This window comes from Nylanderia fulva, unplaced genomic scaffold (genome assembly GCF_048542155.1).
Source record: "Nylanderia fulva isolate GAGA-0341 unplaced genomic scaffold, ASM4854215v1 Scaffold1147, whole genome shotgun sequence".
Lineage (NCBI taxonomy): Eukaryota > Metazoa > Arthropoda > Insecta > Hymenoptera > Formicidae > Nylanderia > Nylanderia fulva.
Window position 1 is genome coordinate 13310 of NW_028189353.1, and position 13279 is coordinate 26588.

Genomic DNA, 13279 nt, shown 5'->3' on the forward strand with positions numbered 1-13279 from the left:
AAATACTAATACTAAAATTAAAAATTTTTGTCATAAAACCCTATATAGAAGCAATTCCCGAGAAAATTTTTCTTTTGCAAAAAAGACCGACGTAGTGGAGGATATCGTTGATTAAAAAATTGAATGACTTTCTAAAATTTTAAAAGGGCAGAAAAAATTGGGTCCACGAATTCTAATTTTTTTATAAATTGAATTTCCAACGAAATTTTGGGGCGGGGGGCCAAAAATTAAAAAAAAAGGGGGGGGGGGGGTTCGGGCCCCAAAAGGGGCAAAAGGGGGCAAAAAATTTAAAGGGAACGAGGGGCCGGGGGAAAAGAAAAAATTTAAAATATAAATTAAAAGGGGCTTCTTGGCTAAAAAAAAAATCGGGGTTTTGGGCACGGAACAAATTTCTAAAACCGGGGGGAAAACAATAAAAAGGTTGGAATGGGGGGGGAAAATATTAAAAATTATTTGGGGTCCCCTTTTAAAAAAAAAAAAATTAACCAAAAAAATAAAAAAAGGGGGGGGGGAAAATTTTTTGGGGGGAAGATTCCAACCAAATTTAAAGAAAGAAAAAAAAAAATAAAATTTAAAATTTTAAAACAAACCGAAAAAATTTTGGGGCAATATTTTATTTTTACCCTAAACTTAAAAAACCCCTTGCTTTTTTCACCAATTTCGGTTTTTTTAAAAAAAAACTTGGGTTAAAAAATAAAAAAAATACAAACACTCTCTCTATTTTTGACATTTTTTATTCAGACTTCGCAAAACACCCCTTGAAATTTTCGGGAAAAAGGACTTGTTAATACATAAAGTAAGTTGAAAGATTTTTTTAAATTTTTTCTGGGCATTTATTTAAAATTTGCGTAATTTTTTCCGCAGCATGTTTTTTAAAAGGGCCATTAAATTGGTTACTCAGACCAAACCCTTTCCAAAATCATTTGGGGCAAAGCGAAGAATCGGGGGTTTAAATTTTTTTTTTTTAAAATTTTTAAATAACTTTGGGATTTTTAACTTTAAAATTTTATTTTTTTTATTTAACTTTTTTGTATTTATTTAAAACTGTAGTTTTCATCGAAAAGTTTACAATTTTTTCGTTTCTGTCGGGAAATTTTTTTTAATTATTTAATTTTAAAAAAATCCATCTTCATCCTTTGACTAAGACCAAACCGATGTTATTTCGACAAAAATTAAAATTAGGGAAATTTTTTGGAAAATGAGGAAATTTTAATCCATGGGGTTTGGGGTCTCGAAATTCCCCTTGTTTTCCCTTTTCTTAACTCCCCTGTAAGAAAAAAACGAAAAAATATTGGGCCGAAAGGTTTTTCTGAATCGGGAAAACGACCCCAGACCTTCCCCTTTTCCGGGGGACTGCCCTTTTCCCGCTTAAACTATTCCGACACTTACAAAACCAAAATTTCTTTTTCCAAAGTTTATAATCCCCCCCCCCCCCCCCCAAAAAAAGGCGTCGTACCGGGCTAAACGAAAAAAAATTTTTAAATTTTTTAAAATTTTTCGCAATAAAAATCGGGGTTTTTAAATCTTGTCGAGAATTTAAGATTGGGGGTTTTTTTTAAAAAAAAAATAGGGAAACTTACTGACAAATATTCTTTTTAAGTTTGTTTCGTTTTGAACCCCCTACGGGCGCCTTTGGGGGGGGGTGGGGGTTTAAAAATTGAAGAAATTTTTGAAAATTTTTAAATGGCTTGAAAACCAGCTGGAAAAGCAGGGGCGCCCCCAAGCGGAAGGTCCCGGGTTCGATTCCCGATTCCGCCGACTTTCGGACCAATATTTTTCTCGTCTTTTTCTTACAGGGGATGTTAAGAGAAGGAACAAGGGGAATTTCTGAGATCCCAACCATAGGATTCAAATTCCTCAGTTTCCAAAAAATTTCTAGATATTAATTGTCGCAATAACATCGCGTTTGGCTCTTAGTCGAGATGAAGATGGAGTTTTTTAATAAAAAAATAGGAGAGCTGACTGACAAATATTCTTATTAATGTTAATTATTTAACTATTATAAATTTTTACATCTTATTTATTTGCTCGTTCAGTTGGCCTACTATATTTGATTTGTTTAATTTTTATAATAACAATACATTTAATTTAAATCGATTTTATTGTAAATTTATTTTTAAATAACATGAAATATATATTTATATATTTCTAATACTAATAACCAGACAGCACCAAATTCAAACTCGGCGCATAAGATATCTTTAAAATCTTTTTAAGATGTCTTTGGATATCATATCATAAGACTTTTTAAAGCTGTCTTAAAGATTTTTTAATGATATCTTATGCGCCAATTTTGGGCTTAACCGTTTTTTTTTTTCTGCAATTAAGCGTCGAATCGGCCCATAATTCGGCATAGTATAGCCCTGTGATCGTTTTGGCCCTTCTCCAGGTAGTTGATCACACCTTGTGAATCCTAGAAACGATGACCATCACCTTTTCCGGGCCGATAGGACAGTCTTCGCCTTCTTCGGAGCACGTTCGCCGGGTGAAGTCCACTGTTTCGACTGTTCCTTGGTCTCTGGTGTGTACCAGTGAATTCATGTTTCGTCGACGGTCACGAAACACGCAGAAACTCCTTCGGATTGCGCTTAACAGCGTCAAACACTGCTCTGAAGTGGTCTCATGGTTGCGCTTGTTGTTCGAATGAGCAAACGCAGCACCCTCGCGCCGACAGCTTTCTCATGCCCAAAATTTCATGCAGATATGACCCACGCGGTCTTTTGAGATGCCTACTGTTTCAGCTATCTCGCGCACCTTCAATCGCGGCGGTCCTGCCAATACGAGATCGTGAATTTTTGTCACGTTATCCTCCGTGTAACCATTTTCGAGGCACCTGGGCGTGGCTCATCAAAACCGACGTGCGACTACGTTGAAACTCGTTAAAAAACCATTTTTGACGGTCGCTATCGAAGGAGAAAGTCATTGTACACAGCATCCAAGCGCTCTTTGATTCGCTGCGCGATTTCCCTTTCAAAACAAGAATCGAATCACCGACCGATATTGCTCTTTTCCATTTTTCTAAAATCCGCGGACACGCCCCTTCCACACGCGGTCAAAACAAAACTACGAGTCCAATTCAGCTGAAATTTTGACAGTAGCCGTCTACGAGAATGTACTACACGATAGTAAATCTCTCTTGTCGATACTGGCACCATCGGCGGTGAGGTTAAGTACTTATCGGACCGCCCTCGTATGTATTCAATCACATTTATCTTAATTTAAAAATGTTTGCGGATGATACTATACTTTATGTAACGGGAGAATGCTGTAAAGATTAGAATACAAAAGAAATTTGATGCTCAATACAGAAAAAAATAAATGCAATAAATATCCTAAAATTTAAATGCGAGCAAACAAAATATATGTTAATTGGAAGTGTAAGGAAACATAAAAAGAAATATCCCAGACACCAAAATGTTTAAAATCGGGACATAAGACGTCTTAAAGGAGTCATTAAGATGTATTTTAAACATCATATTAAATATGTCTTTAAGACGTCAATAAGATATTTAGATATCTTTAAGACATCTTATGTCCCGTTTTTGACGTGATGTTGTTTGAGTTATTAAAGTGTGAAGATATAATATAGAACGTGTAGAAAATATTAAATACCTCGGTTTAATTATAAATAGTAGTTTAGGATTTGAAGATCATTGTGATTATATATAAAAAAACTAGGCAAAGAATAAGCTTTCTAATTAGGATAGGTAGGTACATATCAGCATATATACTATATGTTTTCGTATAAAACGCTTCATAGAAACCTCATTTTGAATTTTGTACAACCTTTTGGTCCTGTATGAATGATACCCCATTGAACAAGCTGCAAGGAGCACAGAATAGGGCCATGAGAGTAATATTACAATGCGATAGATACACTAAGGTATAAATGAAATGTTAGAAGCGCTTAGTTTCATGTCAATAAGACAGGAGATTTGTACTTTAATGTTTGCACTTTATATTTAATAAATAAAAATCCTTAAGGTTGCCAGTAAAAATTATAAAAACCCCACTCCTAAATGTTTAAATTCGACCAGACTGAAATAATTATTATAAATAATTATTTGAAATACAACAACGTTTCGGCTGTCATTGCAGCCCTTTTCAATACATCTATAAAAGTTCAACCCAAATAATTAAAATTTAATACACTTATTCGCACAATTAATTATACATTTAAAACAAAATGTGTTACATCCCAAAATTTAAAACATTAAATCAACTTCTATGAAAACTACCGACAATGTTAACGCTTTTTTTTGATGAACAATGCAAGACTGACAGAAGTAAGCACATATTAAATAGATGTTAACTGTTCACAAAACTTAGTCCCCTAAGCGTTAGAAGATAGAGACGAAACTAAATGTGTCTTTCGTAATTTAAATCGTCATAAAAAAAGTAAAATAAATAAAAATAAATAAATAGGTGGATAAAAAATAAAAATAAAATTAAAAGTAAAAATAAATAAAAAACGATTTAAAATAACGTCAGAACACGATCATACATCCCACTGAATTCTCCGTATCTTTCTGTAAATTAATACTTTTTTCCTTTTTTTTTATGTAAAACTTTCTGCAATTTCTTTTTTTTCTTGTCTGTTTTTTTCCTCATGCGAATCACCGGAGAATCCCAACGGAACTCATGATCGTTGCAAGTCCGATTAAACTAACGACAGAATGCAATGTCTTGTCTTTTTTTATGTTATTTCTATGTTCTTTAATGCGCTTTTTCTAATGTCTCTTGCCCTGTCCTATAAGCCGAATCGCAATTCGCACAATCAATTTTAATAAACAACATCAGTTCTTTTTAAGTTTTCATCCCATCTTTACCTCTTTTTATCAACGTGTCCAATTTTTTTGGGACAGTATACAAAGCATCAAATTCCACTTTTATTGATGCAACGCGTAATATTCTCGCTAAGATCTTTAATGTTTAAGGGAACACAATGCAATTTCGCGTATCAAATTTATTTTGATTGGCGAGTTAAGATTACCGCCAAATTTAATCGCTCGAAGTCTTTTTTTGATGTTTTTGTTATAATTGTTAACGGGTAAAATTATTAATAAGGATTCTTTTGATTAAATTAATATTTCTTCATGAAAAATAGGGTCGCGAGTAAAAAAGCCCTATCAACTAGGCTTGTAATCACGCTAATTTTATATCCCCATAGGATGATTTGACAGAAAATTAATATAGCGGCCTGAACGTAGGGTTTCGGTACCAATTAGTCGTCAATCTACCACCGATACGTTAACGTTCGTATCCAAAAAACTCAGAGAACAATTTTTCTCTAGTTCGAACGTAACTTAAGTCGAGTGTGGAAACCATTGAACACACGAAGCATATCCTCAATTTTTCCTTTCGGAATAAATTTAAAAATATCATCGACGTACCTAAATACAAAAGGGTTCAAATCCAATTGACGCAACAGTATGATTCCAATCGTCCATAACAATGTCAGAAAAAATCGGAGACAATGGAACCCCATCGGAGAACCGAAACCTGTTCGTAAAATTTTTTCCCTCAAAACGAAGCTCGTTGAGCGCATAACCGTGTCAATGGCGTGTAAAAACTGCGCAAGGCTAAAAGAAGTAATTGTGAGATGTCATCCCATCGGTTTTCTATTGCTATTTTAATTAATTCCCAAGGGGTGTTAGTAAAAGTGAGTCACGTCCCAAAGAAATCATAACATGGCTGTCGTCGATGTTTCTGTCTTTAATAATCTCCACAAAGGGCCACTATCCTTGACATGAGATCGAGGTTTATTGACTGCATTTTGGGAGTATCTCACTCAAAAGGATGCTATGTTTTAATAGGACTTCCTACAGTTTAAATTATGACGCGGAGAGGGTAACCTACCTTATGAATCTTTGGGAAACCATACGCACGAGGCAAATTAAACCCTTCGACACCCTCATTGTCTGTATGTGTTTATCGTCTATTAAATTTAATTATCTAACCAAGATTTTAATAAATTAGCAACCCTCGTGCTCATACTTCAGCGGGTCCTATAATGATCTATACGTAGAATCGTCCTTCAATAACAATTCCCTTTCTCACGTATCGTCCGGCCTCATCAGTAACCTGACCTTTTCCAGCTTAGTTGCAAAATATTTTGTAGATTTCAAAAATTTGAGCAGTCGGAGTATCTATACAAATGTATTATCGATGTAACATCATGTTTTGTTTACTCAAACTGTGACCACCGCTATCGAAATCTCAAATTATCCAGGTTGTCACTGGGAAAATTTCCCATATTAACCCTTTAATATTCTTTATGTTTTCTATCAAAATTTCCTATCATCTTTATTACTTCTCCAATGGGACCCAAAATTTATCACCCAACTGAAAACCCACCCGAACCCGGAACGCGACGATTGCTGATATTTACACCATTTGGGGAAATCTATTTTTATCAATGGATTCCAAACCCCAAATACTTGCGAAAAAATGTTTTAAATTTGTTTCTTAGACCCGTTCTCACTATTATTATATTTGATGAATGCCCTTTGGGTAAAAAAAAAGCCAACGAAAAACTCAAAGGAAAATGATCAAATAATCGCTTTTCGATAGATTCAATTGACACTAACGCACGTAATTTACAATTAATACTTTAATCTCAAGTTTAAAAACGCAATTTTTGCTCGAGCGGGAGATGGCCTTTTAAGTGAATTTCGCTGTAAAAATATTTTAAATTTTACTTGCGTATTTTTTGTTGTTAATATGCGGAGGTAGAATATCCATCCCCCTGCCCCGGAGAAAAAAATAAATTGTTGAAAGATTTACATATTTCTTCTTCGTCTTGATCCAAATTTTGCACAAAACTTTGCAACAAATTTCTCCTACAATTAAAATATCCTCTTTGAAAAACCACCATAGAAAGGTCACGGTTATAAATAAAAAATAATCCTTAAGGTTCCGAAAATTTAATAAAAACCACCCCTCATTTTAAATCGACCAACTGGCAATAATTTTTAAAATATTATTTGAAATAAAACACATTTGGGGCTGTCATTGGGCCCCTTTTAAAGTACATCTATAAAATTTCACAAAAAAATTATAATTTAATACATTTATTCGCAAAAATTAAATTTATACATTTAAAACAAAATGTTTACATACCAAAATTTAAAAAAATAAATCAACTTCTACAAACTACCGCATTTAACGCTTGTTTGATGAACCCTGCAAGACGACAAAGTAAGCCAATTTAATAGATGTTAAATGTTCACAAGAATCTTAGCACTGCGTTAAAAAGATAAGACGAAACAAATGTGTCTTTCGTAATTTAAATCGTCATATAAAATCCAATAAATAAAAAAAATAAAAAGGGGATATAAAAAAAAAAATAAAATTAAAAATAAAAAATAAAAGACTTAAATAACGTCAAGAAAAACGATCAAAATCCCACGAAAAAGGAAAACAGACAAAAAGAGAAAAAATTGGAAAATTTTTACAAAAAAAACAAGGAAAAAGTATTAATTTTCAGAAAGATCGGAGAATTTCATGGGTTTATGATCGTGTTCTTTACGTTATTTTAACGTTTTATATTTATTTTTTTCTTTTAATTTATTTTTATTTTTATATCCACCTATTTATTATTTTTTTTTATTTTACTTTATTATGACAATTTTTAAATTTCGAAGACCAATTTATTTCGTCTCTTCTTCTTAAAGCTTTTTGACTAAAATTTGTGAAAAGTTACATCTATTTTTAAAATTTTCTTACTTCTGTCAGTCTTTCATTGTTCATCAAAACAAGCGTTAACATTGTCGGTAGTTTGCATAAAAGTTGATTTACTGTTTTAAATTTGGTATGTAACACATTTTTGTTTTTAAATTTTATAATTAAATTTGGGTTGCGAATAAGTGTATTAAATTATAATTATTTGATTGAACTTTTTATAGATGTCTTGAAAAGGGCTGCAATGACAGCCGAAATGTTGTTGTATTTCAAATAATTATTTATAAAAAATTATTCCCAGTCTGGTCGACTTTAAAACATTGAGGAGTGGTTTTTTTTTTTTTTAATATTTAAAACTGACCATAGGAGTTACTAAAGCAAGTGTTAAAAAATAGCAAGTGTATAAGCAATAAAAACAAGTAGTTCTAACTATCCTAAAAAACAGTAGTTAATGGCAAAGTAAACGTCAAACAGACAGTCTGAAGATATTAAAATTTCCCAATTCCATAGAACCAGAAATGCGTAAAGAAACTGGTTTTTGAAGGTGTAAAGATGTATAATGTATAATTCATTACCGATAAAAACGAAAAATTTATAAAGATAAAAAATTAAACAATAATAGTGGAATAATATTATGTCTACCGCCAAGAAATTTGAGATCTAATATATTGGTTTTTTACAATTTGTTGTAAATTGTTTATAAATTGATTGTAATATTGTAATTATTGTATTTTATTTTTCATTCATTTATTTATTTTCTCTCCTCTCTCAGGTTTTTTTGCCATCAATCAAACGTCAGAGATTCTGTGAACAGGTTCTGTCGACAGATCAAATCTAATACAAAGATAGTTAATACCAAATTTATTAAAATCGATCTGATGAATAAATTTTTTTGCCAATCTGCTGACTATTACGTAATTTTACTTGCTGCTAATATCCTTAATATTTAATATTTATATAATATATACCATTAACATTTATTATATTTATTAAAATTAAAGAATAAAAGAGTCAGAAGCATATAAGTAGAAATAAGCTCTACGTACGTATCTTTCGAAAAATACAGTAATTTATAAAGATGTGTAAGATAACGAGAATAGATAAAAAAGCGTAAACAGATAAGAAACGTAACAAATTAAAACATCTCTATCAGTATGACGTAACATAAGAGGAAAGGAGAAATCTAATTTTTGCGTGAGTCTTAAAATCGGGGCGTGAAAGTTTCGTGCTTACAGTCTCATCAGTGAATGTTGTGGTGACATTGTCTTGAAAAAGTACGCGAATCGCGACAAATTTTTATTAAGGAGAGAAACTCGCGTTTTCAATTAAAATGGCCAAGCTATTATTCAATGTTAAATTATATCATGGGAAATGGGTTTTTGGATATAAACCGATTTAACAGAGGCATTTGAAAGTAAGTGTCTATTTATCAGAATATCGAAAATAAAATAAAATCTGTCTCATTATTAAAAATTTTCTGCATATGTATATATATATCTGCTCGATACTAAAGAAAATAAAATTAAGATTAAACAAGAATAAAAACTAAGAAATCTAATTAAAGTTTTAATTAAATTTAAATTCGTTTATAAAATAGAATGTAACAACTCTTATGCACATCTGCTATGATTTTAAATTCTTATTTTAGAAATACTTTCGTATGAATAAATATGATGTTTTGCGATTATATTTATTTAGCGATATATATATATTATATATATATATATTTTAATTATTCATCAAATATACTTATATCGGATATACTATAAAATTATATAATCGGGTTAATTAACGATAAATTATATTGTAAATACTTATCTAAAAATCGATAATAATATGAAAAAATAGTGCGTAATGTTTGCACATATAAAATTTATAATTTTATTTGACTGTTTGTGTATACAATTTTAATTTGAAATAATAATTTTAAAATGCACAATATAATGTCATTTGATTTTTTTCAGTATCAAAGGAATATCTAGATATCGAGCAAAACATAGCAATTTTTATAGGTTTTAGTCAGCGCATATAGAATTCATGGACATAAACAGCCGATATAGATCCCATTTCAACCAGCAAGCCGTCATTATTGCCTGAATTAAAATTTGAATAAGTACAGATTAAATTTAATGGATAAGGTCTGCTTCCGAGGGATTATATTTACACGACAAAACGAAGGAACAATAGAGGAAGCCGTTCAATTTTAAATGATACCTACAGTGGAACTGTTGGAACTGAATTTACCATCTTGAAGAAATTTTTTAAATTCAAATAGAATTTTTTATTGTCGTGCGCAAAAATTTTATTATTTTTAAAAAATCATGATCAAGCTCGAAGCACTTAAAAAAATAAAATTTTAAAATAAAAACTTATATTAATCTATAATTCTTACTTATCTAAAACCCAGATAGCACAAGACTCCTATGGACGTTCATTTTAATATCCATTTTACGTATGTACGTCCATGGACATAAAATGACGTCATTGTACATCCGATTTCGGACATCCATCAGTGACTAATATTTGGACGTTACGGGATGTCCATCAATTCTCTTACAGCACGAAATATTCCCTAAAATATTGCATAAATATTTTATTTTTTGTATCATAATAATATTGAAGCAACATTTGCAAATATTATAAATTTAATATTTCATTGGAGACATTGCAAAATATACTATGCAATATTATCTTTGTAATAGTTCCTTCTTTTGCCGCTATGCGATGAAAGATTCGCTGTCTATCTCGCTATTAAATTAGTTAAAAGAATTATAAAGCGCATGCAAAAAGTGGCTATTACAGTTAATATTTATAAATTTTTTTGAATCAGTTTAAACCTTCTGATACTATCCCAACACAAAAAATTTAGATATTGAATTTAAATTGAAGAAATTGGACAAAGAAAAATTCGGATAAATAAAATACGAAAATAAGAAATATTCTGCAATATTTTATGATGAGTATAAAAAAGAATTAATTTGCATGTCAAATTTTTATTGCTTATAATTTCTTTTTTATGAATTTTAAATGGTCATTTTCAAACGATATACATGTATAAAAAAGAACCAAAATATGTTTATTAAAGATTTAAAATTTATTTATAAAGATCCAAAATTCGTCCCTTAGATACATAATTTATTTATTTAAAATCCATAATGACCAATAATGGACGATTTATGGACGTCCAACCAGTTGCAAACGGACGTACAATGGACGTCCCTTGTACGTCCGTTGCAGGTAATCTGGGCATCGATGGATGTACACAATGTTCCGACCGGACATCCGTTGTACGTACATAGGATGTACTTGTGCTTATTGGGAATATTCTTGCTTCTTGCTACAAAGAAATTATTATAAAAATCATTGTAACAAAAGTTCATAAACAGGGTATTTTAGAAGGAATAGTCAGCATTCTAGGACATTATTGTATACATAATTAAAAAAAAGTTTTAAAATAACATGTGTCCTATTTTAGACGGTTATAAATAAAGATACAGCGTGTTCGATCTTAAGAACGAATACATTTATTAATTGTTAGCAGATCTAAATTCTATGAAACAATTACATTAAATTTTTGTCGTTTCCTGTTACCATGATTAGGAATATAAACATTAAATCATTTTTGATAAGTCATTAGTTAAATTTTTTTGTTCAGTGAAATTAAAATTTTTGATATTTTTCATCAAAAAATTTATGATTATTAATTAATTAAAATAATTATTTTTGATTAATTATTATAAATTTAAATAAAAATTGTAAACAAAAAATTTAATTTTTATTGTTTCAGGGAAATTTATGGTTTTATTAGGTTTAATAATTAAACACGATGTATTTTTAAAATTTATCCACGATGAAACACATATATTTTGTATATGTTTGTATTGTATTGAAATACATAAAAATTTTTATATATTTAAAAAATTTTTTTTTGTTTAAAATACGATGTGTACAATCATGCCCTGGAATGCTGATTATTCCTCCTGAAACATCCTGTATATAATCAAGATAATATACATGTAATTTTTCTATAATAATTATATATAAAATTATTCCAAAATTTAAAAAAGAGGCTACTATTTAGCGTATGAATAAATTTTATGAGAGATTCTAAGGAATAAAGAGACTTTTCAACATCGCCCGAAGCACGGTTGTTACCCTCTATATCGGTTCTCGCCCGGGCTTACATTAGTAAAAAGGAAGGGGGGGGGGAAGAGGTAAATAAAATGTAGAAAGAGTTAACAGTTTTTCGATGACTTTAAGTACCATATTCCTATTCTTGAACATAAAACTAATATCACATTTTTAAAAAATACCTTATAAAAACAAAAATTCTATCATCATATTTTATAATACCATTAAGCCATATATAATCCCCAAATTTTGCACTCGCAACATATTTGGTAACTTTACTTAATTCTACATTACAAAGAATTATTTAAAAGCTAAACAAATGTTTTTCTTTTTTACAAAAAGTACTTTTTATTGCTTAACGCACATTTCAACAATTCTTTTTGTTCGGGCTTTGTAATATAAATTTTAAAATTCTTTATATTTCATTTTATAATTCACTTTTGGTGCAATTTCTGCTTGTAACTATTTCTACTCTTAATCTATTGCGTTCGTCTTCCACAAATTATTTATTATTGAAGAATTCTTTCCCCATAACTATTATTTACTGGTATTGCTAGAATATATTGTACTATTTTCGACAATTCAGTAAAAACCCCCATTACTATTATTATTTGCAAGAATTTTTTTCATTTTTGATCTAATGTTTCATCAACATTTTAACAAAGGTAACAAGTTTTTCAAAGTTAATTTCATTATACAATCTATCTCCATTTACGCTATACTCAAATATTCGCAACATCTAAACATTATCGTAGTTTAAAGGTATCGCTTTTTAATTAAAATTTGCAATTTTTTATAAATAGTTATACCCTAGTCATACCATTTCTCAAGATAATTTAAAGTTCTTTTACATACCATAAAACTTCATTAATGAATACATCCTTTTTTGCGATATTTTTAATGCAGAATTTACTGTAGATCCAAAAAATGTATCCTTTATTATAACACAATCATACTTACTTAATATTACAAGGCCCCTGTGAACGAGCAATAAAAATTTATATTCTTGGATAAATTTTAATTTTAAAATTAATTACAAAATAAAATCTACTATTTTAATTCAATAAACGTTTCGAACTAACTTAGTCCTTCCTCACTACGCAAAATAATAATAAAAATGTTCTAATAAGGTCGCAATACAATAGTCAATAAATTAGATAATTATGTCAAATTAAAAAGGGAAAATACGTTAATAAAAAAATTACATTAGTTCAACGCGAAAATTCCAATTAGAAGCAAAAATCGAATTAAAATAATTTATCCGGCTAATCAAAAAATTTCTATTATTAAAACCTCGGAGTGGCACTTTAAAAATTCGTCCCAAAAATATCACTCCTCGTTAGTCGGGGAAAGGCCCATCAGTTTGGCAATGACCGTATCCATCTCTTCCAAGTTATTTAATATTTGTATTATTATAAACTGAATTTAAAAAAAATATTATTGCAAGAAGTTTTAATTTTAAAAA

The 13279-nt window shown here is 30.0% G+C and overlaps 1 pseudogene; it reads right to left on the minus strand.

Annotated features, from left to right (window-relative positions):
* Window positions 1-2323: 2323 nt before the first annotated feature.
* Window positions 2324-3014, minus strand: LOC114941267 (uncharacterized; annotated as a pseudogene).
* Window positions 3015-13279: the final 10265 nt, after the last annotated feature.